We start from the raw sequence: 26,250 nt of genomic DNA on the forward strand, positions 1-26,250 counted from the left end.
TTTCTTTGTGTTGAGCATGAGACATGAGTCTCGTAACCATGCTTGTACCTGGGCCAATGCACTAGTTAGCTTGGATGCAGTTAACATGGCATCCTTACCTTGCGCAATGATGGCTGCATCGTCAGCATACATCAGGACGCCTAATTCCTTACAAACATCTGGGAGGTCATTTATATATAAGGAGAACAGTAAAGGCCCTAAAATAGATCCTTGAGGGACACCGACATGATTGTTAAGGTAAGTAGATTTAACACCGTCAACAGAGACACACTGTGTTCTGTTTGAAAGATATGACTTGAACCATAACAAAGCATCCGCTGAGAAATTGAAATAAGAGAGTTTAGATAGTAGAACCTGATGGTTGACAGTGTCGAAAGCCTTCTTGAGGTCAAGAAATACAGTTCCTACACATGGATTTTTGTCTAAAAGGCACTTAACCCTTTCAGTGAAAAGGCAGTTCGCCGTTTCAGTGGAGTGGTTAGCCCGGAATCCAAACTGCATTGGATGTAACATGGAGGGGCCATTGTCAAGATGTGAAATCAATTGGCTCGCAATCCATTTCTCCGCGATCTTAGAGATGATTGGCAGGATGCTTATAGGCCGATAGTTGGCCACAAGCGTTTTGGACCCGGATTTAAAAATGGGTGCCACGGTAGCTACTTTCCATGATGATGGAACTGAATTTTGACTGATTGACTGATTGATCATGATGGTGATGGGTGGAGCTAAGGCATCGATGTGCGTTTTCACAAAGTTGGTATCAATTCCATGTACATCCCTAGCTTTGGAGCCTTTGAGGGCACCAGTGATCTTTAAGACATCAGCTTCTGAAATAGAACTAATCTGGAAAATTGGTTTATCCTTATCTAATTGACATGGTAGGATGGTAGAAGGACTAAAGGAGGTTGTGATCTCTGAAACACTGTCTATGAAATAATTATTAAAAGCGTTTCCCACTGCCGTGGGATCCTTTACCAGGACACCGTTTAGTTCTAGTTCAGGTGCCTTACTCTCCTGTTTGTTGTTTTTTCCTAGCAGTTTGTTCAAGATTTGCCATGTTTTTTTCCCGTTGCCTTTTGCACTTTCAATAATAGAGATAAAGAAGTTAGCCTTAGCTTTTCTTATAGCTTGTGTAGCTTTGTTACGCGCATGAGTGAATTTTTGCCTGTCGGTAGACAACCTGGAATGCAGGCTTTGTTTGAGCAGCTGATCTCTAGATTTTATAAGAGTTCTACAGTGGTTATCTAACCATGGTAAGCTGCCACCTTCCTTGGTCCTACGGCTCCCTCTACTGGCAAAAGAGGACATCACCTCCTTGAGTTTGTTATCAAAGGAATCACAGCTAGAGTCTATATTGGTGGAGGACAGAATTTCCATCCAGTCTACAGTTTTCAATGCAGCATTGAAATTCTGTGTCTGGTTCTTGGGGATAACATTATAATAAGCTGTGTGGGGTGTACCTCTATGATAATTTACGAACCTCAGTTTGGTAAGCTTTCTTGAGAAAAAAATACAATTATGGTCCGATAGGCCCGTCAGAAAATTAAAGGTCTTAGGGATTCTGTCTGGTTTGTTAGTGAAAACTAAATCAATTCTAGTCTGGGAAGAGTTCGTTATTCTAGTAGGCTTCTCTATGAGTTGCACTAGATTGTGGTACTCTGTGGTTCGTTTGAGGTTACTTCTGTCTCTTTTATTATCCCAGTTAACGTTAAAGTCACCTAATAAAATGATCTCTTTGTTGGAATCACATGAATTCAACATGGTTTTTAGATGGTCATAGAACTCAACTTTGGTACTCGGGTGTCGATACAGGCAAAATAAAATAAAAGACATTTCGTGTGATAAACTGATTTCAACACCAACACAGTCAAACATAATGTTCGCTGGCAATTCTAACTGTCTGCAAGTTAAGCTGTTCTTAACATATAATAGTACGCCTCCACCTTTGCCTTTTTCCCTATCCTTCCTAAACACGTGATACCCAGGCATGGTCGAGAGGGTTGCAGCAGATGAAGGTTTCAACCAAGATTCCGAGATCCCAAAACAGTCAATATTAGAATTACATAGTAGATGTTCAACCTGCTCATATTTGTTTCCGATGCTTCTGATATTTAAATGACCGCATAACAGGCCCTTTGGTTTACTACGAGGGTCCCATACAATTCTGGAGTGATTTAAAGTCTGAAACATTTTGATTTTGCTGTGTTTTTTGAGGACCGGATTTCTGGGATTTACCTTAGTAGCTGTGTGGGTTGAAAAGGTTGCTGGTTGGGGAGACAGGTAGGAGGCCGTATTCAGAGTCCTTCTGCCTCGCGTAGAGGTAGCCAAGTCCGTGTGTTTCGCTAGTGTTCGCTGGTGTTCGCTTGTAGAGACCGGGTGGCCGATCATAGGCCGCGGGGGCCCAGCCCGCGACCGTGTTGTGGCGGCTGAATGGCCAGGCGCTGCTAAGCCATCACCAGATGATAGCTCGATGCAGGCTCTAGCCAGATGGTCTGCCGCCGGCCGCGGGGGCCCAGCCCGCGTCCGTGTTGTAGCTGTCGGATGGTCTGCCGTGTCGGATGTGGCTGGCGCTGCTAAGCTATCGCCAGATGATAGCTCGATGAAGGCTCTAGCCGGGTGATCAGCCGACGGCCGCGGGGGCCGAACCCGCGACCGTGGGTGCGAGGGTGTCCGCGCTGCTTGAAGTGGACCCGCCGCTCGGTGCATGTTTGGAGAGCCATCTGCTGTTGTCTGTGTGAAGAAATTGCGGTTTTGTGGGATATAAACAGCCTACAGTCTAGTTGCTGGAATCGCTGTGAGTCGGTACTTCAAACGGCTGGTGTGTGGTCTCGCAGTCTGGCCGAATCGTCTAGTGTGTGCCTTCAGGCGATTTTAATGTTAAAATCTGATGAAATTGTCCTTATGTCTGTGGTCTCTCATGTTTTTAAAATCGGTTAAGATTTGAAAATCCTGTAGTGTGTAGGCAGCATTAGATCGACATCCCCCCGTCAAAAAACGCAATTCTTTGGCACTCTACGTCACTATTTGAATTGACGACTAAAGTCGTCATTGGCACTCAATGAGTTAAGACACGGGTGACCAGGAATAAATGGGCAGAGGCAAGAAATTTCCCCCAAGATTACAAGGTTTATTCAATAGTTGAAACACACATTAAAAGCATCAAGTTTATTATGTTAATGAATTAGAAAATATAAAACCTATTTAAAAAACCTTTTGCAGGAGAAGTTGCCACACTAAGCTAGCTGAACTAGGCCGGCCGTGGCCGCTGGCAGTGAGGGGCTAATGTGCTGGGGTAGAGCCCTCACCAATCGCCTGTACACACACACACACACACACACACACACACACACACACACACACACAGCAAAGTGAGAAAATAATCATTAAGGGAACAAAATCCAAATAATAACGTGCACAATTAACACACACAAACGTAAGGAAAAGGGTGTGGAGCACAGGTGAGTAGCTCTACCACCAAACCCCCACTGACTGGCGGGCCCCGGCCAAGGCCGCAGCACTACTGTGAGACAAAGGACAAGTCAACTTCAAGGTGTTAGCATGTAGCACCCAGCAACAAGCATGTACACATTAACTTCTTGGGGGAAGTATAGGGCGGGGCGCCACATAGGGCTGGAATTTACATACAATGTAGAATATAAACCAAAACTAACAAAACAAAACAGCAATGGCAATCTCTACAAAGGAACACAGGTTAGATTAGTTTTCATGCTCTTCTGACAATAAATATGCCTCCCACAATCCCACATAACCCTTGAGTTACCTCAGTTTATTTCCGACTACCCAATGTGCTCAGAGTGGACATGGGGGGAGGGGAGGGGGGGGGGACCACAGGGGTCTCTATGAGCTGGACCTGGGCAATAAAACGGGTCAATATATGGCAACTATGCCTTGAATTAAAACATGAAAATAAACCCACCAGGAGCAGCGCAGCCTGAGCCCAGCAGACACTGCCTGTGACCTCGGGTCGGGAGCCGGACGCAGCTTATGCCTGGGCATATGAAACAACAGTGAGCACACAATAGCTAATGCCTAAAACATTTCACAGAGGATAAAATGGACACTCACAGGAGCAGCAGCACCACACCACCTGTCGCACCGGGAGCCAGAGAGAAAAGCAGCCTAAAGGGGCGGCTCCCATGGCACAGATTTATACCTGGCCAAACAATTGACATGAGGAAGTAGGCGGTGCTGTCCTATCAGACTGGGCTGGGGAGGAGACTCACTCCCGGTTACACATGCTATGATGTTTTCACACCTATCATACTGCATCACCACCTGGTCACAAGCCTCACAAACAACTGTCAAATCCATCGTATCTCTATATAATCAGACAATAAAAATCATGGACAAAAAACCAATGAGGTGGCACGATTGTCACATCTTGGGGAAACACAAAATGCTCAGCTTTGAAAGTTTCATAAGCTATTCAAACATAAAGCTTATTTTTAAATCAATCAAATCAATCAATCAAACCTTTATTGACAGACACTTGGTCCATAGATGTCACATACACAATTACAAAAAGCACATAAGAGCACAAAAAATCATAAATGTCTGCATGGACACGCTCCTTCCTCTTTTAATGATTACGTTGTAAGACACCAGCAGACGAGTAGAATTAACACACGGGCTTCTACAAACGGAGACTGTTGTGTCCCGATGTGTAAAACCTCGTTTGGACAATCAGTTTTCTCTGTTAAAGGAGCAAAACTATGGAACAGTCTACCTACTGAGCTGAAAACAACACGATTTTAATGTTTTTAACAGGGGTATTAAGTCATGGTTAAAAGAGAAACAACTGTGTTCTCACACTTAATACCCTTGACGCAAATTCCCGTGAGTTGGTAAATGGCAGAGACCTGAAATTTGGCACAATGACAGATATTGGGTGCTAGTTCCTGCTCAAGAAATATTTTGCGAATCGGCCTGAAGGTGGCGATATAATTAAAGGTTTTACGTTAAAGGCCATAACTTCCACGCCGTTTGTTCGATTTTCAAGCTTTTTTTTCCAGATGTTCACCTCAAGGTCCGTTTTGAAAATGTTTGAGATATTTTGAAAAGTTTGGAAAACACATTTTCGACATCTCCTCCTAGACCGTTTGACGGATTTCCACCAAAATTGTCAGGAAGCATCTATGGATCAAGCTCTACAATCTGGATTTTTGGATTTTTGAAATCTACTTTCGTTTCGGAGATATTAATCGTTAAACTTGTGAGAGGGCGTGGCCTCTCAGCTAAATTGTCATAACTTCATGACCGATTAACAAATGTTCACGAGACTTGCTCGGAGATCATCACAGACCATGTGTGTCAAATTTTGTGCAATTCGACCAAAAGGAGGCACCATAAACGCCAGAAATGGGCGTGGCCTAACACAAAAAAGGCCGTAACTCCGCACCGGTTTGTCCAATGATCGCGAAACTTGACAGATTTATCAACGAGGATATCCTTGTCAAAATCTGAAGTTTTGTCATCATTGGTGAAAGTGGGCGCGGTCTATGGTGTAAGCATGTAATAGTGGTAAATCAAGTCCATTCGCAGCATAATCGGTTGCAAACTTCTCAGCCTCATCTGGAATGGCATTTCTGACATACTATTTCGAAATTTGACCAAAAGGAAGCGCCACAGACGCAAAAAGTGGGGGTGGCCTAACAAAAAAAACGCAGTAACTTCACACCTGTTTGTAACGCCCACGCCATTTCTTCAATTTTCAAGCAACTTTTTCCACATGTTCACCTAAACGTGCTTTACAAATTTGCCATTAGGGGTTCAATTTGCGCAAGGCTTGAACCCCTGATATCGCCGCTTGCGGCTATATTTTATTTATTTGATTTTGCTTCTTTTTGGGTGTGTCCTTTTGCGTTGTGTTTTGGTGTAGGAGGAGGTGTAGGAGAAAATTTGCGCCCCGCTATATACATTAGATACAACACCGTGTATCTGGTTACTGTGCATACCTGTATGTTACATCTCCAATGCTCTGTGATGTTCATATCAAATAAACTTAACCTAAACCTCTCTTTTTCAAAATTCATGGCTCAATATCCATTTTTGTATGCCTTCAGCTATAAGTGCAGCAGGTTATATGTTTGTTTACAAAATGCACAATGGTTATGGAATGTTTAGCTAGGCTGTAGCACTATTTGTTTAAAGCCTTTTGTTGTCTTCAGTGTTGGTCCACAGAGTGACGGAGGCAGAGCGCAACGAGGGGAACGAGGTAGCAGCTCTCAGAGCAGAGCTGCAGAAGAAATTGGGGGATCTGCAGAGAGAGAACGCAGGTGGGACGCCCCAGGTTAACACACACACACACACACACACACACACACACACACACACACACACACACACACGCTATTATTACCATATCTCAATTATTAAATAATCATTTCTGCCACACTATTATATATACAGCTATTGCTACTATTATAATATTGCTGTTTTAAAAATGCACTAAACACGTTGCTGCTGGTTACATGCTGCCACTCCGACGTGCTGCCACTCCGACGTTCTGCCACTCCGAAATATCGGCACTCAGAAAGGGATCATGTTTATGTTCCCCGGGTTCTATATTCCCCGTTTTCCCACGCCAAACCTAACCTCCCCCCATGCCTAAACCTAACCTCCCCCAGACCCTAACCCAAAACCTAACCTCTCCCACCCCCACGCCTAAACCTAAGGTCGGCATTGCGGCTTCTAAGGTGAACGACCGCCAGTCCGAATAATGGAAGTTAACGTTCGGAGTGGCAGGGCTTCGGAAAGGCAGACAGTTACCGTTGCTGCTACCTCATATTGACTGATAGAACTATTAGTAAATTATTATGTCTACTGTGGAGCCTGGTGAATTATTGGTGAATTGTTATTTATTATTTAATTTGTCACTGTATGGTTGTATCTTCTAGAATTGACATACGTTTGGGAAATGTTGAATTTGAGTTCTGGAGAAAGATAATAATGTCGTCTGCAAAAAAGACCTATTCTGTGTTCCTCTTTTGCTACAGTGATGCCCCTCACCTCTCTACTTTCTATAATAACTTGTCAGGTGGCCATTTTTTTCCAATATTTTATTTTCAATTTTTATAGAACAATAATAATAGACAAACAAGACAAATAAACAGGTTCAGACACAGGAAAGTAAAAAACAAAACATACATCATCAACATTCAACATCACATGTTGCTACCAGCCGCATAAGATGCTCTTATCTGTAATAGATAGTGTGCATGGGGTCCCACGCAAGGGGCCCACAAGAAACCAGACCGGAGAGCCTCAGACTCATTCTTAATCTCATCAAAGTAGCCGTAGGCCAAAAAAGGGTCCCAAACAGTCGAGAACCTTTTAAGCGAGTTGGCTCTCAAGGACCCGAGTCTCTCCATCCGTATAACAGAGATAATTTCCATCAGCCACACCTAAGGACAGGGGGAAGAGGAGGACTTCCATTCCTTCAGAATAAGTTTTTTTGGCAACAGTTGTCCCTTAGTGTCAGAGATTGCTGCACAGCCGCAGGGAAATTCAGAGAGGACTCCGAGCAGCCGAAGATGGCGAGTTCTGCTTCCGGTTGCAGGGTTATTTTGTAGGCCTTAGAGAAGTGGTTCCCAACCACCGGGCCGCGGACCGGTACCGAGCCGCAACGCATTCGCCCCCCCCCCCCCCCCCCCCCCAATTTTTTTATGCCTCCGCCGGCGAAGCCAGGCCGAAGGCATTATGGATCCGGGTTGTCCGTCCGTACGTACGGCCGTCCGTACGTACGGCCGTCCGTCCGTCCGTACGGATGTTTGTTAACGCCATATCTGAGGAACGCCTGGACGGAATTTCATCAGATTCGCCTTAAACATTCACTTAGGCTCAAGGATGATCTGATTAGATTTTGGTGGTCAAAGGTCAAAGGTCAAGGTCACTGTGACCTCTCGAATGCCATTTTCAAGCTTGTTAACGCGATATCTGAGGAACGCCTGGACAGAATTTCATCAGATTCGCCTTAAACATTCACTTAGGCTCAAGGATGATCTGATTAGATTTTGGTGGTCAAAGGTCAAGGTCACTGTGACCTCTCGAACGCCATTTTCAAGCTTGTTAACGCAATATCTGAGGAACGCCTGGACGGAATTTCATCAGATTCGCCTTAAACATTCACTTAGGCTCAAGGATGATCTGATTAGATTTTGGTGGTCAAAGGTCAAAGGTCAAGGTCACTGTGACCTCTCGAACGCCATTTTCAAGCTTGTTAACGCGATATCTGAGGAACGCATGGACGGAATTTCATCAGATTCGCCTTAAACATTCACTTAGGCTCAAGGATGATCTGATTAGATTTTGGTGGTCAAAGGTCAAGGTCACTGTGACCTTTCGAACGCCATTTTCAAGCTTGTTAACGCGATATCTGAGGAACGCCTGGACGGAATTTCATCAGATTCGCCTTAAACATTCACTTAGGCTCAAGGATGATCTGATTAGATTTTGGTGGTCAAAGGTCAAAGGTCAAAGGTCAAGGTCACTGTGACCTCTCGAACGCCATTTTCAAGCTTGTTAACGCGATATCTGAGGAACGCCTGGACGGAATTTCATCACATTCGCCTTAAACATTCACTTAGGCTCAAGGATGATCTGATTAGATTTTGGTGGTCAAAGGTCAAGGTCACTGTGACCTCTCGAACGCCATTTTCAAGCTTGTTAACGCGATATCTGAGGAACGCCTGGACGGAATTTCATCAGATTCGCCTTAAACATTCACTTAGGCTCCATGGATGATCTGATTAGATTTTGGTGGTCAAAGGTCAAAGGTCAAGGTCACTGTGACCTCTCGAACGCCATTTTCAAGCTTGTTAACGCGATATCTGAGGAACGCTTGGACGGAATTTCATCAGATTCGCCTTAAACATTCACTTAGGCTCAAGGATGATCTGATTAGATTTTGGTGGTCAATGGTCAAAGGTCAAGGTCACTGTGACCTCTCGAACGCCATTTTCAAGCTTGTTAACGCGATATCTGAGGAACGCCTGGACGGAATTTCATCAGATTCGCCTTAAACATTCACTTAGGCTCAAGGATGATCTGATTTGATTTTGGTGGTCAAAGGTCAAAGGTCAAGGTCACTGTGACCTCTCCAACGCCATTTTCAAGCTTGTTAACGCGATATCTGAGGAATGCCTGGACGGAATTTCATCAGATTCACCTTAAACATTCACTTAGGCTCAAGGATGATCTGTTTAGATTTTGGTGGTCAAAGGTCAAAGGTCAAGGTCACTGTGACCTCTCAAACGCCATTTTCAAGCTTTTAACGCGATATCTGAGGAACGCCTGGACGGAATTTAATCAGATTCGCCTTAAACATTCACTTAGGCTCAAGGATGAACTGATTCCATTTTGGTTATCAAAGGTCAAAGGTCAAGGTCACAGTGACCTAACAAATGCCATTTTCAAGCTCGGTAACGCCATATCTCAGTAACACATTGACTAAATTTCTTCACATTTGGCTCAAATATCCAATTCTGCACAGAAACGCCTTGATGCAATTTCTTCCTATTTGGCTCCAACATCCACTTGGACTCAAGAATGAACTAATGCCGGAGGCATAAGTCCGCGTTGCGGTCGTTCTAGTTATAAAATAAAAATGTACAATTTTTTTTTTTACAAACATAAATAAACGTCAACTTGAAACTAGGTTTCAGCCACTACACAGCCTATATAATATTATAGCCTATGTTTAAAAAAATATTTTTTTATTATTAAAATTGACAACCGGTTCGTGACTTTTTTCCATCTATCTACCGGTCCGCGGCACAAAAAAGGTTGGGAACCCCTGTCTTAGAGTACCAGTCAAATATTTTGGTCCAGAACCGCGTCAATGAAGGGCAGAACCAGAAGGCATGAGATAGTGTGCCCTCTGACACCTGACACCTGTCGCACAGTGGTGAGACAGAAGGGTAGATCCTGTGCAATTTGTGCTTGGAGTAGTGAAGACGGTGAGCGACTTTAAATTGGATCAGCTGGTGTCTGCTATTAACTGAGCAAAGTTGTATAGAGACAGACTCCTTTCCTATATAATGTCAGATAAATCAATACCAAGTTCCCCCTGACATGCATCTCTAATCCTCTCAGTAGAAGCTGTGTTGCAGTTGTCAAACAGATATACAAATCTAGAGATAAGGTGCTTAGATTGGGGAGGGCTCAGCAACACATCAAAAAAAGCATGTTCATTTGGGAGTGCTGTCAGGTGATCATTATTCTGGCGCTCGGGTTGTCGTACAAGGCTTGTATGCATCTTATGAATTGCTGTTCTGTGGGTTTTGACTGACAGGCAGCTGCTGTGTCACTCTGTCTCTCCCCTATAACGGTGCGGCGTTCAGGCACGGAATATTTTACTGGAGCGAAGCACCGGATCGTTCAGGTCCACTTTCACCAGTGACTTAACCTAAACCTCTTTTTCCAAATTCATGGCTCAATATCAGTTTTTGTATGCCTCAGCTATAAGTGTACCAGGTTATATGTTTTGTTTTGTTTCTTTACAAAATGCACAATGGTTATGGAATGTTTAGCTAGGCTGTAGCACTATTTGTTTAAAGCCTGTTGTTGTCTTCAGTGTTGATCCACAGAGTGACGGAGGCAGAGCGCAACGAGGGGAACGAGGTAGCAGCTCTCAGAGCAGAGCTGCAGAAGAAATTGGAGGATCTGCAGAGAAAGAACGCAGGTGGGACGCCCCAGGTTAAATTAAATGTCAATACCTGAGTCTTTGTAATGTTCAATTTATAACCTGACATCCGACCATAATCTTCTAGAATTGACATACGTTTGGAAAATGTTGAATTTGGGTTCTGGAGAAAGATAATAATTTTGTCTGCAAAAAAGACCTATTCTGTGTTCCTCTTTTGCTACAGTGATGCCCCTCACCTCTCTACTTTCTATAATAACTTGTCAGGTGGCCATTTTTTTCCAATATTTTATTTTCAATTTTTATAGAACAATAATAATAGACAAACAAGACAAATAAACAGGTTCAGACACAGGAAAGTAAAAAACAAAACATACATCATCAACATTCAACATCACATGTTGCTACCAGCCGCATAAGATGCTCTTATCTGTAATAGATACTGTGCATGGGGTCCCACGCAAGGGGCCCACAAGAAACCAGACAGGAGAGCCTCAGACACTATTCATTCTTAATCTCATCAAAGTAGGCCAAAAAAGGGTCCCAAACAGTCGAGAACCTTTTAAGCGAGTTGGCTCTCAAGGACCCGAGTCTCTCCATCCGTATAACTGAGATCATGTCAATCAGCCACACCTGGGAAGAGGAGGACTTACATTCCTTCAGAATACAACAGTTGTCCCGAGTGTCAGAGATCGCTGCACAGCCACAGGGAAATTCAGAGAGGACTCCGAGCAGCCAAAGATGGCGAGTTCTGCCTCCGGTTTCAGGTTTATTTTGTAGGCCTTAGAGCAGTGGTTCCCAACCACCGGGCCGCAGACCGGTACCGGGCCGCAACGCATTCGGTACATTTGGTTCCCCCCCCCCCCCCCAAAAATAAAAAAAATTACAAAAGTTTTTTTTTTTACAAACTACAAACATAAATAAACGTCAACTTGAAACTATGTTTCAACTACCACACAGCCTATAATATTATAGCCTATGTTTATTAAAATATACATATATATATATATATAAGTATTATTATTATTAAAATTGACAACTGGTTCGCAACTTTTTTCCCATCTATCTACCGGTCCGCGGCACAAAAAAGGTTGGGAACCCCTGCCTTAGAGTACCAGTCAAATATTTTGGTCCAGAACCGCGTCAATGAAGGGCAGAACCAGAAGGCATGAGATAGTGTGCCCTCTGACACCTGACACCTGACACCTGTCGCACAGTGGTGAGACAGAAGGGTAGATCCTGTGCAATTTGTGCTTGGAGTAGTGAAGACGGTGAGCGACTTTAAATTGGATCAGCTGGTGTCTGCTATTAACTGAGCAAAGTTGTACTATAGACAGACTCCTTTCCCATATAATGTCAGATAAATCAATACCAAGTTCCCCCTGCCATGCGTCTCTAATCCTCTCAGTAGAAGCTGTGTTGCAGTTGTCAAACAGATATACAAATCTAGAGATAAGGTGCTTAGATTGGGGAGGGCTCAGCAACACATCAAAAAAAGCATGTTCATTTGGGAGTGCTGTCAGGTGGCCATTGATCATTATTCTGGCGCTCGGGTTGTCGTACAAGGCTTGTATGCATCTTATGAATTGCTGTTCTGTGGGTTTTGACTGACAGGCAGCTGCTGTGTCACTCTGTCTCTCCCCTATAACAGTGCGGCGTTCAGGCACGGAATATTTTACTGGAGCGAAGCACCGGATCGTTCAGGTCCACTTTCACCAGTGACTTAACCTAAACCTCTCTTTTTCCAAATTCATGGCTCAATATCAATTTTTTGTATGCCTTCAGCTATAAGTGTACCAGGTTATATGTTTTGTTTTGTTTCTTTACAAAATGCACAATGGTTATGTAATGTTTAGCTAGGCTGTAGCACTATTTGTTTAAAGCCTGTTGTTGTCTTCAGTTTTGGTGCACAGAGTGACGGAGGCAGAGCGCAACGAGGGGAACGAGGTAGCAGCTCTCAGAGCAGAGCTGCAGAAGAAATTGGAGGATCTGCAGAAGAAATTGGAGGATCTGCACAGAAAGAACGCAGGTGGGACGCCCCAGGTTAAATTAAATGTCAATACCTGAGTCTTTGTAATGTTCAATTTATAACCTGACATCCGACCATAATCTTCTAGAATTGACACAAGTTTGGGAAATGTTGAATTTGGGTTCTGGAGAAAGATAATAATGTCGTCTGCAAAAAAGACCTATTCTGTGTTCCTCTTTTGCTACAGTGATGCCACTCACCTCTCTACTTTCTCTAATATTGAGCCAGCGGCTCTATAAAAATCGTGATGAGGGCGGGGCTAGCGCAACAGCCCTGGCGAGTCCCTCTGAACAGCTTGAATGGCCTGTCAGGTGGCCATTTTTTTCCAATATTTTATTTTCAATTTTTATAGAACAATAATAATACACAAACAAGACAAATAAACAGGTTCAGACACAAGAAAGAAAAAAAACAAAAACAAAACATAAATCATCAACATTCAACATCACATGTTGCTACCAGCTGCATAAGATGCTCTTATCTGTAATAGATAGTGTGCATGGGGTCCCACGCAAGGGGCCCACAACAAACCAGACAGGAGAGCCTCAGACTCATTCTTAATCTCATCAAAGTAGGCCAAAAAAGGGTCCCAAACAGTCGAGAACCTTTTAAGCGAGTTGGCTCTCAAGGACCCGAGTCTCTCCATCCGTATAACAGAGATCATGTCCATCAGCCACACCTGAAAAGAGGGGGAAGAGGAGGACTTCCATTCCTTCAGAATACGTTTTTTTGGCAACAGTTGTCCCGAGTGTCAGAGATTGCTGCACAGCCGCAGGGAAATTCAGAGAGGACTCCGAGCAGCCGAAGATGGCGAGTTCTGCCTCCGGTTGCAGGGTTATTTTGTAGGCCTTAGAGCAGTGGTTCCCAACCACCAGGCCGTGGACCGGTACCGGGCCGCAACGCATTTGGTACCGGGCCACGAGCCCGGCCTTCCCCCACCCCCACCCCCCCAAAAAATATTTAATAAAATAAAAATGTACAAACATTTTTTTTACAAACATAAATAAACGTCAACTTGAAACTAGATTTCAACCACTACACAACCTATAATATTATAGCCTATGTTTATTTAAAAAAAAAATATATATATATATTTTTTATTATTATTAAAATTGACAACCGGTCCGCAACTTTTTTCCATCCATCTACCGGTCCGCGGCATAAAAAAGGTTGGGAACCCCTGCCTTAGAGTACCAGTCAAATATTTTAGTCCAGAACCCCATCAATGAAGGGCAGAACCAGAAGGCATGAGATAGTGTGCCCTCTGACACCTGACACCTGTCGCACAGTGGTGAGACAGAAGGGTAGGACCTGTGCAATTTGTGCTTGGAGTAGTGAAGACGGTGAGCGACTTTAAATTGGATCAGCTGGTGTCTGCTATTAACTGAGCAAAGTTGTACTATAGACAGACTCCTTTCCCGTATGATGTCAGATAAATCAATACCAAGTTCCCCCTGACATGCATCTCTAATCCTCTCAGTAGAAGCTGTGTTGCAGTTGTCAAACAGATATACAAATCTAGAGATAAGGTGCTAGGATTGGGGAGGGCTCAGCAACACATCAAAAAAAGCATGTTCATTTGGGAGTGCTGTCAGGTGATCATTATTCTGGCGCTCGGGTTGTCGTACAAGGCTTGTATGCATCTTATGAATTGCTGTTCTGTGGGTTTTGACTGACAGGCAGCTGCTGTGTCACTCTGTCTCTCCCCTATAACGGTGCGGCGTTCAGGCACGGAATATTTTACTGGAGCGAAGCACCGGATCGTTCAGGTCCACTTTCACCAGTGACTTAACCTAAACCTCTCTTTTTCCAAATTCATGGCTCAATATCAATTTTTTGTATGCCTTCAGCTATAAGTGTACCAGGTTATATGTTTTGTTTTGTTTCTTTACAAAATGCACAATGGTTATGTAATGTTTAGCTAGGCTGTAGCACTATTTGTTTAAAGCCTGTTGTTGTCTTCAGTTTTGGTGCACAGAGTGACGGAGGCAGAGCGCAACGAGGGGAACGAGGTAGCAGCTCTCAGAGCAGAGCTGCAGAAGAAATTGGAGGATCTGCAGAAGAAATTGGAGGATCTGCACAGAAAGAACGCAGGTGGGACGCCCCAGGTTAAATTAAATGTCAATACCTGAGTCTTTGTAATGTTCAATTTATAACCTGACATCCGACCATAATCTTCTAGAATTGACACAAGTTTGGGAAATGTTGAATTTGGGTTCTGGAGAAAGATAATAATGTCGTCTGCAAAAAAGACCTATTCTGTGTTCCTCTTTTGCTACAGTGATGCCACTCACCTCTCTACTTTCTCTAATATTGAGCCAGCGGCTCTATAAAAATCGTGATGAGGGCGGGGCTAGCGCAACAGCCCTGGCGAGTCCCTCTGAACAGCTTGAATGGCCTGTCAGGTGGCCATTTTTTTCCAATATTTTATTTTCAATTTTTATAGAACAATAATAATACACAAACAAGACAAATAAACAGGTTCAGACACAAGAAAGAAAAAAAACAAAAACAAAACATAAATCATCAACATTCAACATCACATGTTGCTACCAGCTGCATAAGATGCTCTTATCTGTAATAGATAGTGTGCATGGGGTCCCACGCAAGGGGCCCACAACAAACCAGACAGGAGAGCCTCAGACTCATTCTTAATCTCATCAAAGTAGGCCAAAAAAGGGTCCCAAACAGTCGAGAACCTTTTAAGCGAGTTGGCTCTCAAGGACCCGAGTCTCTCCATCCGTATAACAGAGATCATGTCCATCAGCCACACCTGAAAAGAGGGGGAAGAGGAGGACTTCCATTCCTTCAGAATACGTTTTTTTGGCAACAGTTGTCCCGAGTGTCAGAGATTGCTGCACAGCCGCAGGGAAATTCAGAGAGGACTCCGAGCAGCCGAAGATGGCGAGTTCTGCCTCCGGTTGCAGGGTTATTTTGTAGGCCTTAGAGCAGTGGTTCCCAACCACCAGGCCGTGGACCGGTACCGGGCCGCAACGCATTTGGTACCGGGCCACGAGCCCGGCCTTCCCCCACCCCCACCCCCCCAAAAAATATTTAATAAAATAAAAATGTACAAACATTTTTTTTACAAACATAAATAAACGTCAACTTGAAACTAGATTTCAACCACTACACAACCTATAATATTATAGCCTATGTTTATTTAAAAAAAATATATATATATATATTTTTTATTATTATTAAAATTGACAACCGGTCCGCAACTTTTTTCCATCCATCTACCGGTCCGCGGCATAAAAAAGGTTGGGAACCCCTGCCTTAGAGTACCAGTCAAATATTTTAGTCCAGAACCCCATCAATGAAGGGCAGAACCAGAAGGCATGAGATAGTGTGCCCTCTGACACCTGACACCTGTCGCACAGTGGTGAGACAGAAGGGTAGGACCTGTGCAATTTGTGCTTGGAGTAGTGAAGACGGTGAGCGACTTTAAATTGGATCAGCTGGTGTCTGCTATTAACTGAGCAAAGTTGTACTATAGACAGACTCCTTTCCCGTATGATGTCAGATAAATCAATACCAAGTTCCCCCTGACATGCATCTCTAATCCTCTCAGTAGAAGCTGTGTTGCAGTTGTCAAACAGATATACAAATCTAGAGATAAGGTGCTAGGATTGGGGAGGGCATCAAAAAAAGCATGTTCATTTGGGAGTGCTGTCAGGTGATCATTATTCTGGCGCTCGGGTTGTCGTACAAGGCTTGTATGCATCTTATGAATTGCTGTTCTGTGGGTTTTGACTGACAGGCAGCTGCTGTGTCACTCTGTCTCTCCCCTATAACGGTGCGGCGTTCAGGCACGGAATATTTTACTGGAGCGAAGCACCGGATCGTTCAGGTCCACTTTCACCAGTGACTTAACCTAAACCTCTCTTTTTCTAAATTCATGGCTCAATATAAAAAAAAAAAATGCCTTCAGCTATAAGTGTACCAGGTTATATGTTTTGTTTTGTTTGTTTACAAAATGCACAATGGTTATGGAATGTTTAGCTAGGCTGTAGCACTATTTGTTTAAAGCCTGTTGTTGTCTTCAGTGTTGGTCCACAGAGTGACGGAGACAGAGCACAACGAGGGGAACGAGGTAGCAGCTCTCAGAGCAGAGCTGCAGAAGAAGGTGGAGGATCTGCAGAAAGAGAACCCAGGTGGGACGCCCCAGGTTCACACAGACACACAGACACACACACGCACACACACACACACACACACACACACACACGTTTTAATTATTTATTCATGTCCAACTAATTACAAGATACAGTACATTAGGGCAGTCAGATATTCAGTCAGTTACAAAGGTTCATTAACGTTAGGTAAGAAAGATACAGAATTTTATACAACTTGTAATAGCAATTAGCAAGCAATTTTGACGTCGGCACTGCTAGTCTCTGCCTCATTATTTCTCGGTTCTGTACAGGTCCAGTATGCTTGGTTCTATATGGGTCCAGGTCAGACATTTATTGGTTCTGTCCAGGTCAGGTCTCAGGTTTCTAATAATAGATGGGTCCAATCCGGGTCTGGGCACAAATTTCCCAGGTCCATTAGGGTCCGGGTCCGTCATTTTGGACCCATGAAGACCTCTACTATGAATGAACAAGTAAATAACATAAGATCATTTCATAGTTGTAGCTACTGTGATGTTGTGCATGTAATTTATTTGAATAATGTCATAGTGAGAGTGTCAGCCTAACCTAGAAAAATACCAAAACCTACAATGCATCAATCGGTAAATAAAGCTTGCAAACACATTTCCAAGTCATATTTAATGTATTCGTATTTAACTAGGCATCTCGCAGGCTAGGCACGCTCGATTCCTAGGCTCACCTGATGCGCGGCCTCGCCCGCCCTGCAGCTCGGATACACAGCTCGGCCGCTGCACGGCCTTGCCCGCAGCTCGGCTGATGACGTCACTCGCTTATATAAGATGATGATTATGACAATGCCTATGACATCTTCAGTGCCTATGACATCATCAGTGATACAATAAGGTGATATTGCTCTCATGACATCACTGATGATGTCACAATGCCTATGACATCATCAGTGATGTCACAAATGCCTATGACATCATCAGTGGGACAAAAATTGAAACAGACAGAGATTGCCTACTTCCCCCTTTCATACTAGTGCAGTGCCCGTTCCCCCATGCACCACCCTGTGGGCGCTTCCCCCGCACACACACTGCACTCTGCAGGTCACCCTAAGCACACACTTGCGCACTCCCCAAGTTTGAAGTCGATCTGACAAACGGTTCTCGAGATACGCGAAGGACAGACATACAGACAGACCTGGAACAAGTCCGAATTGCATGAAATGCAGCACCGCACTCCCCAAGTTTGAAGTCAAAAGAGGATTTTTATGTTTTTAACAGGGGTATTAAGTCATGGTTAAAAGAGAAACAACTGTGTTCTCACACTTAATACCCTTGTAGACCTCTCGTGGTACTCTGTATTATGTCTGTATTGTGTGTACATTGTGCGTACTGTATTGTATGTACATCCTTGAATATTTGTATAGCTTTGCTCATGTGGTTTTATATTTGATTATGTTTCTTTTTGGGTATGTCCTCTGGGGTGTATTTTAGTGACTTTCTGTAGTGACTTTCTAGTCAATACATTTGTATGTATAGCTTTAGGCTGGTTTCACACCGACGACCCAAGCCTTGCCTATGCCTTGCCTTTACCCACGCTTTTTAATAGGCGTCCGTTTTAGTCAACGAGGCTGTGTACACCGGACGCCTGAGCGTGAACCCTGCGTGTACCCACGCCTTGCCTGTGCCTTGCCGATTTTATCGAATAGGCGAGAGTTCTATTTTCACGCCGACAAGGCGCGTGCAGGCAGGCTTTTCTGTCAAGCCATGAAAGAAAAACGCGACAATATCCGTGGGAACTGGCAAAGTCAACTGAATTTCAAAATAAAATGGAGTTTCTACAACAGTATTGAGCAGAGAGAGAGAGCGAGAGAGAGATTGACGGGTGGCTATCACGTGGGGCTTTCTCCCTGTCGGCAAACAAATCTTCATGAGAGAGAATAGCGACCGAAGAAGCAAGATGGACAATGTTGTTGTGCCAGCACATATTCTTGCAAGATCACCTCTCTAAAATGTCCGACTATAGTCAGACCTGGTTATACATATCCAGCATCAATAGAACATTAAATATATCAGATTTATTTTACCTAGAGGCTACCCATGACAATTCTGGACAACACGTGAAAAAATACAGTCGGGAGAGAGGAGAGGCGCTTGTGACTCGGCTCCAGGTTCGGCGTGCAAAAGGCGTGCGGTGTGATCGCAAAAGCGTGTAACAGGTTCACGCCCAGCTCGGCGTAGGCGTGGGTTGAGGCAAGGCAAGGCGTGGGTCGTCGGTGTGAAACCAGCATTACGCTTTTTATATTTGATTTTGCTTCTTGTCCATGTCCTTTTGGGTTGTGTTTTGGTGTAGCCTTTGGACAGGTGTTGAAAATTAGCGTTCCGCTATAAACACTATAAACACACCGTGTATCTGGTTAGGCTACTGTGCATACATGTATGTTACATCTCCAATCCTCTGTGATGTTCATATCAAATGAACAAGCTAAACCTCTCTTTTTCAAAATTCATGGCTCAATATCCATTTTTTGTATGCCTTCAGCTATAAGTGCAGCAGGTTATATGTTTTGTTTTGTTTGTTTACAAAATGCACAATGGTTATGGAATGTTTAGCTAGGCTGTAGCACTATTTGTTTAAAGCCTGTTGTCTTCAGTGTTGGTCCACAGAGTGACGGAGGCAGAGCGGGAGCAGGAGGATCAGAGGAACGAGGTAGCAGCTCTCAGAGCAGAGCTGCAGAAGAAATTGGAGGATCTGCAGAGAGAGAACGCAGGTGGGACGCCCCAGGTTAACACACACACACACACACTCCATGGTACAAGTATCACGTGTGAAATTCTTGTGCTGTTGACTCCGTTTACAACATAAGACAAGTCAGAGACAGTGCACATAGGTGCACATGTCATGTGCATACTTTAGACGTGCTTCTACATCTTAAATTTGACGTATTTGACATACAAGTGCAAATAGCATATACCTTATTAAACATACAATTAAACATTAGACATACGTAATGGTAGCAGCTACAGTACGGTACAGTACGGCTACTACACTATTTGTGTATGTTAACACGTTAAGTGCCATAGCCGAGATAATTCGTCTTACATAATCCAACGCTTGAGTGCCAGAGCCGAAATAACTCGTCTTACATAAACATTTTTTTTTTTTGACGGTGGGACATCAATCAACAACTTTTACATCTTCGAGATCACTATTGGAGCAAGAGAATGTGTATAATCTATTTTACCGACCCACTAAGTGTTGACAGTGCTCCCCCAGACGAGCGAAATCAAAGAAAAAACTGCCGCGGGGAGCAAGCCATTCAAGGAAATGGCGAGGCGATTTTACAGTAATCCATTCCACACTTGTCTTCTTGCCCGAGAGCGGCCGCGCAGGCAGCCGCACACAGAGAGCGGAGAGCGATTTGCAAAATAGATTATAGGTGAAACACACTTTGAAACACCTCAGAAAGGCCAGAATCAACATCTGCCCATCGCCCACGCATTCCCCGGCACATCTTGACTCGCACAAGGAGCGTCCGCACGCAGGCAAGCAGGCAGGCAGGCACGCAGACAGGCAGGCAGGCAGCAGCAACGCGCTTCTGACACGCCCGCTGTAGAGCCAGGAGGAAGGAGGAGAAGACACACGGAGGGAGGAGTTTGAATGAGAGGGGTGTTTCCTGTTGTTATGGAGGAAATTACTGTTCAAAACTATTGTTTAGAATGTCTGACGGTCTTACTGATGCCAAAAATGAATGGTTAAAGTGACTGTTCTGTCGAATTTCACAAAAAGCCATTTATCTCTGAATAAATTTCCAGACGCTGAAACCATGCTGTACTCAACGGCTAATATCTACATAACTACTAACTCTGCAAACTAACTCTTTTAGACAGAGAAAGCACACATTCTATTAGTTATTTTTAGATGATTGGTGTTCATGAATTCTTAACAGAAAATAATCCTCGGCTCTTGTAAAATGAGCCAGAATCCTCAAAAAAAAACCTGGCACAACTTACCTACAGGATGAAAAAATGGCTGGCACTCAATGTGTTAAGGAGTTTTGTGGCCTGCGGGAAGAAACTGTTCCTCAAGCGATTTGTGCGTGCTTTTGGAACCCTGTATCTCCTCCCTGAGGGTAACAGGGAGAACAGGCTGTTGTGGGGATGGTTTGTGTCTTTGATGATCTTCAGGGACCTCCTGAGGCACCGCTGGTTATACAGTTACAAACGTTCATTAACGTTAGGTAAGAAAGATACACAACGTTTTATTCATACAACTTGTAATAGCAATTAGCAAGCAAGTTTGACGTCAGCACTGCTAGTCTCTGCCTCATTATTTCTCGGTGCTGTACAGAACAGAATTGTGCAGCCAAAAAACCTGTGCGTAATATCAGACAATTCATAAACGTCTCTGCAATCCTCAACTCTTAATGGATTTCCTATGTTTAAATGGCCCTGTAATCTATGGATTGAGGCAGTAAATGCGGTCAATGCAAATTTCAACCACGCTTCTATCACTTGTAAAGGCCAGAACTGAAATGCAAGTCGGGTTTTACCGGACTGATGCACTAGATTCAGTTTTAGATTCAGTTTGTCATCAGCTGAATCAGAATCAGAATCAGAAAGACTTTAATGATCCCCGGGGGGAAATTGGGACAAGATACAGTTGCTCGCACTCAGGCATGAAATATCCACATAACACAATAGCATAACATAACACCGTATCACACAGTATCTCCTTAACGTAGAACAGTCAATAAGTAAAATAATTACCATAACATCAAATAAAGTAGACTAAAATAACAACTATAGATATCTAGTTGCTTGACTGGTTTTGACACATAATATGTTTATTAGCCTACCCCCCCCCCCCCATGACAAAGTCAGTGCATTTTCTAATTTTGTTACATAATGCGGCCACTTATTACATTTCCAACCAGAAAAAAGTGCAACCCCTGCAATATGTAATAATCTGCGCAATATGTAATACATTTATTACAAAATGTGTCAAACGCTATTACATATTGCGTTGAGGCGATTTATTACATATTGCGCATTTTATTACATAATGCGTCGTTATTACATATTGAAAGTGAGATGTTATTACATTTTGGCATTTTATTACATAATGTGCAGTTATTACATAATGCGTCGTTACACTCCCCTTAAAAGCCACAGCGTCATCGCGGTGACAGCAGCTTCTATCTTGCTGAGTGCAAACAGAGTGACAGAGTGAGAGAGGGAGAGAGAGAGAGGGGAGTGAACAAGAGAGTGAAGAGAGGGGAGAGAATGAGAGAGGGAGAGAATTGGAGCATGAACCAGTTCGGATTCGTAACGAAAATTGATGCTGAACGATCCATTTGAGACACCAAGGACTGCCGCGCAATTAGGCAGTGAATATCCATGTCCCAAAGCGTGCGCTTACTGTAATTAGACGTTCATATAGGCTATAACATACGCATCTAAAAATATCTGTATTTAAGGCCAAAACGTTCATTCTGGCCTATTCTGGCACTGCGCCACCCCTCTTCGGCGTAAAGCGCATTTCAGGGCCTAAAAACATTATGCTATCTTCCCGAGTCAGAAGCAAAGCATGTTTTTTTGCGTTTAACGGCAGTTTAGTGCCTAAGGCCAGGGGGAGATATGGCCCTAAATCTCAAAAGACTGGATGCTGTTGAGATTTAATTGTGCCAAACAACATTGGAGAGCTTTGGGTTTGTGCAAATAAAGAAAATTACTTTCAAACAAACTGTTAGAATATAACGAGATATGTTTGCGAGAGTAGAAAGCCCTTTGCTTGTAGCGAGGAAAGCCATCCTTGTTTTGGGTCTGTTGCTAAGCAGTGCGAAACGGTTTACGGCAGCTTAGCTATAAACAGTTGCTAGGCAGAGCGAAACGATTTACGGGCGTAGCTGCAGGCCCAAAAAAGCTGTCCTCGCTACTTTCTGCTCTCGCGAACATCTCATTATATTCTAACAGTTTATTTGAAAGTAATTTTGTAATTTTGTGGTTATGGCTGAAGTGGCTGCCGCAAACCGTTTCATTTAACTTCCTGATCTGCCCCGGCCCGCAGACAGACTAATCATCCAGATAACACTCGCCGATTCACTCTGCGTTCAAGCGAGACTACTCGGCGTTGGTGTGAGGCATCGATATTAAATTTAGACTGTTTAATAACAATAGAAAATCTTGCTCATAGCTGCTTTAAGGTGTATGTATCCCTGTTAAAAGTAAAGCTGAAGCCAATTTCATTCCTTGAGGATACAATATTTTGGTTTAAAACGGCTTGTGTGATTTAGTTAAAATAGAGCCAAGATAAAAAGCTGGATTTATCAGCTTTAATAAAAATAGATATATACATAATTAAAATAACTCAAGGGCCTATGACTATGGGGTAGGAATGCTACATAAAATGGAGGCACTGCTGAGATAGTCTTGGATTTCTAATTAACTCATTGAGTGCCAATGACGACAATCGTCGTCAATTCAAATAGTAACGTTGAGTGCCAATGATGACGATTGTCGTCAATTGCGTTTTTTGACGGTGGGACGTGGATCAAAGCCTGATGCATCTCCTGTGAAAATATGGGAGATGTCGAATGTGTAAAAGCTATTTTACGGACCCATTAGGTGGCGACAGTGCTCTCCAGATTAGAGAAAGGTGAGGAAAAACAGCAGAAGTAGTCATGGGGAAACGGAAACCGCATCGGTATGCATCGATATGCATGAAGCATAACGTTAGCTGTGCCTGTGAACAGGAGCCAATCTGCTGCCACAATTGAGCCCCTCCGTCTCCACTGCGATAGCCCATCCACATGATTACAGTAGTTGCCACAAAAGGAGCACGACATCAGCGTCTTTCTGAAAAGCCAAATCATTCTCAGTTGGAAGCGCTGGCAGCCGGCGAACAAAAACGGGGAGCTGGGTGCAGCCAGTGCACTTTGAAACGTGCAGAGCAAACGTGCAGCAGAGAGCCACCAGAGACACTCCCACGGAGGAGGAGGGGTGAGGGGGGTGGGGCACGCAGGGCACCATACAACACGTACCGACCCAGACAGCAGGCTAGATGGACAGATTGGCAAAACACAAGCTAGAATATCTGATGCCCACCAGCAGTAAATCAAGACCAGCAAGAAGGCCAGCGCTGCTGGTTGCAGCTAAAAAATATTATTTTGCCATCAAAATTCCTTTGTTTTTGCTCTTTTATTGAAGGAAATTATTTTTGAGGTGTCACTCCATCAGAAAATATTAGCTTCAGAGTCAGTGATGTGCTTGAAATGCTTCATTTCACAAAAGGCTCATTATCTCAGCTTCTAATTTGAAACGTCTGTTTTTGCTGAAATCAACCTATCCTCTCCGGCTGATAACTAAATAACGGAAAATGATATCAATAAACTTTTTTTTGCTGATGATAGAAGAGAGTCTCATCGTTCTTTGGGCGTGTTCGGTGTTTACATAGTAATATCACACAATATTCTGTGGGCCTCGAGAAATCACTGAAAACGCTCTGAAACTCTGGCACTGGGAGCATCCGTTTTCCAAAAGTGGCTTACACTCAATGAGTTAAAATCAATTTAAGTACATGGTCTCGGTTGTATGGAGAGACTCCGGTTCCTGAGGACCAACTCACTTAACACATTCACTGCCAGCCGTTTTTTCAATACTGTAGGTAGCTTCTGCCAAGGTTTTTTTTTGAGGATTCTGGCTCATCTTTGAAGAGCAGAGGATTCTTTTCTGCTAGATTTTGTGAACACAAAATATCTCAAAAGAACTAATAGAATGTGTGCTTTCTCTGTCTAAAAGAGTTAGTTTGTAGAGTTAGTAGTTATGTAGGCATTAGCAGTAGAATACAGCATAGTTTCAGTGTCTGAAAATTTAAGCTGAGATAAATAGCTTTTTGTGAAATTCGATAGAACAGTCACTTTAACCATTTATTTTTGGCGTAAGACGTCAGACCACTAAACAATAGTTTTGAACAGTAATTTCCTCCATAGCAGCAGGAAACCCCCCTCTCCTTCAAACTCCTCCCTCCGTGTGTGTTCTCCTCCCTCCGTGGCTGCAGCGGTACAAGCGAGGCTCTGCCTGGCTGCTGGCGGCCGCTCTTTGGGCGAGTCTGCATGGGGCTCGTTCCTTTCGGTTGTGAGCTCAGCTGGAATGAAGCTGCGTGCGATTGTGGGCTTTCTGCCGGTGTTTCAAAGTGTGTTGCACCCATAATCTATTATGCAAATTTGCAATCCCCCACCGCCAGCTCTCAGCGCGAAAGCGTTTTCGCCAATCCATTTTACAGTATGAGAATGGTTTCCTCGCGCGTTCCCCTGCAGTTTTGGCTCTGCTTTTCTAGTCTGGAGAGCACTGTCGCCACTTAGTGGGTCGGTGGAATGGGTTGTACACGTTCGGTGGCTCCCATATTTTTATAGGAGACGTGGGGGGCGTTGATCCACATCCCACCGTCAATTTTTTTTTAATTTTTGACGACGACTCGTCAATGGCAGTCAACCGTTGGATTTTTTTTGACGAGTCAACTCGCCAATGGCAGTGAACGTGTTAAGAAATGCTCAACTATCTGGGACCCTATCTGGCCTACTTGGACGAGGTTAGGGGCGACAGGTAACTCGCCCAGCTGATTTCTCATGGACGCCTTGTGTGGGATCCCATGCATGACATCTCTTACAAGCACACTGGTACTGGCCTACAGGGAAGTACACCAGACAGCTCCTCTGTACCTGCAATCTATGGTCAGGTTCCAAACCTCTCACCGCTCCCTTTGTTCCTCCACCAGTGCAGGACGCCTCGCCCCTCCTTCGCTACGGGGGCTCAAAAGTCGCTCATCCCGATCGCGACTCTTCTCGTCTCTGGCACCTCAATGGTGGAAGGAGCTCCCTCCCATGGTCAGGACGGCCACTTCACTGCCAAGCTTTCGGCGCTACAGTCACTACACAGGCCAGCCGGGAGAAAGGCTCGCGGGACTTGACAAGAGTTGGTGAAACTCACCCCGAATGTGGAAATGAGATCCCTGTAAAGACTAGTGGAAATAGCCCGGGGGTGAATAGCAGTCTGATGTTTCTTTAGGGATAATATAATGACGATATGGGTAGAACACGGGAAGAAAACTGTCTATTTCCATGGAGTAACAGCACGCTGCCATGTGGCCCCGACGGAGAGCATTCAAGGACTGGCTTGGAGTACTATTTAGAGGGCTCCAGGTAAAAAAAAAACGAAATTCTCCTTTAATTCTCTCTTTTCTGTGTCTGAGCCCGTTTTTGTTTTATGTTCTGAAAAATTGCAAAATAAAATATTGGAAAAAAAGTACAAAGCTAACATACAAGCAGTGTTAAAATGGACCGAGCTGAACTGTGTCAGAGCTTGAGAGCTGGTGCCGTGGCGAGTTTGGATGAGATTCATCATGGTCCCAGAAGAAGTGGAGATCAACAACCACAACCAAACAAAACTTAAGCCACA

This window comes from Poromitra crassiceps (genome assembly GCF_964638095.1).
Source record: "Poromitra crassiceps genome assembly, chromosome: 6".
Lineage (NCBI taxonomy): Eukaryota > Metazoa > Chordata > Actinopteri > Beryciformes > Melamphaidae > Poromitra > Poromitra crassiceps.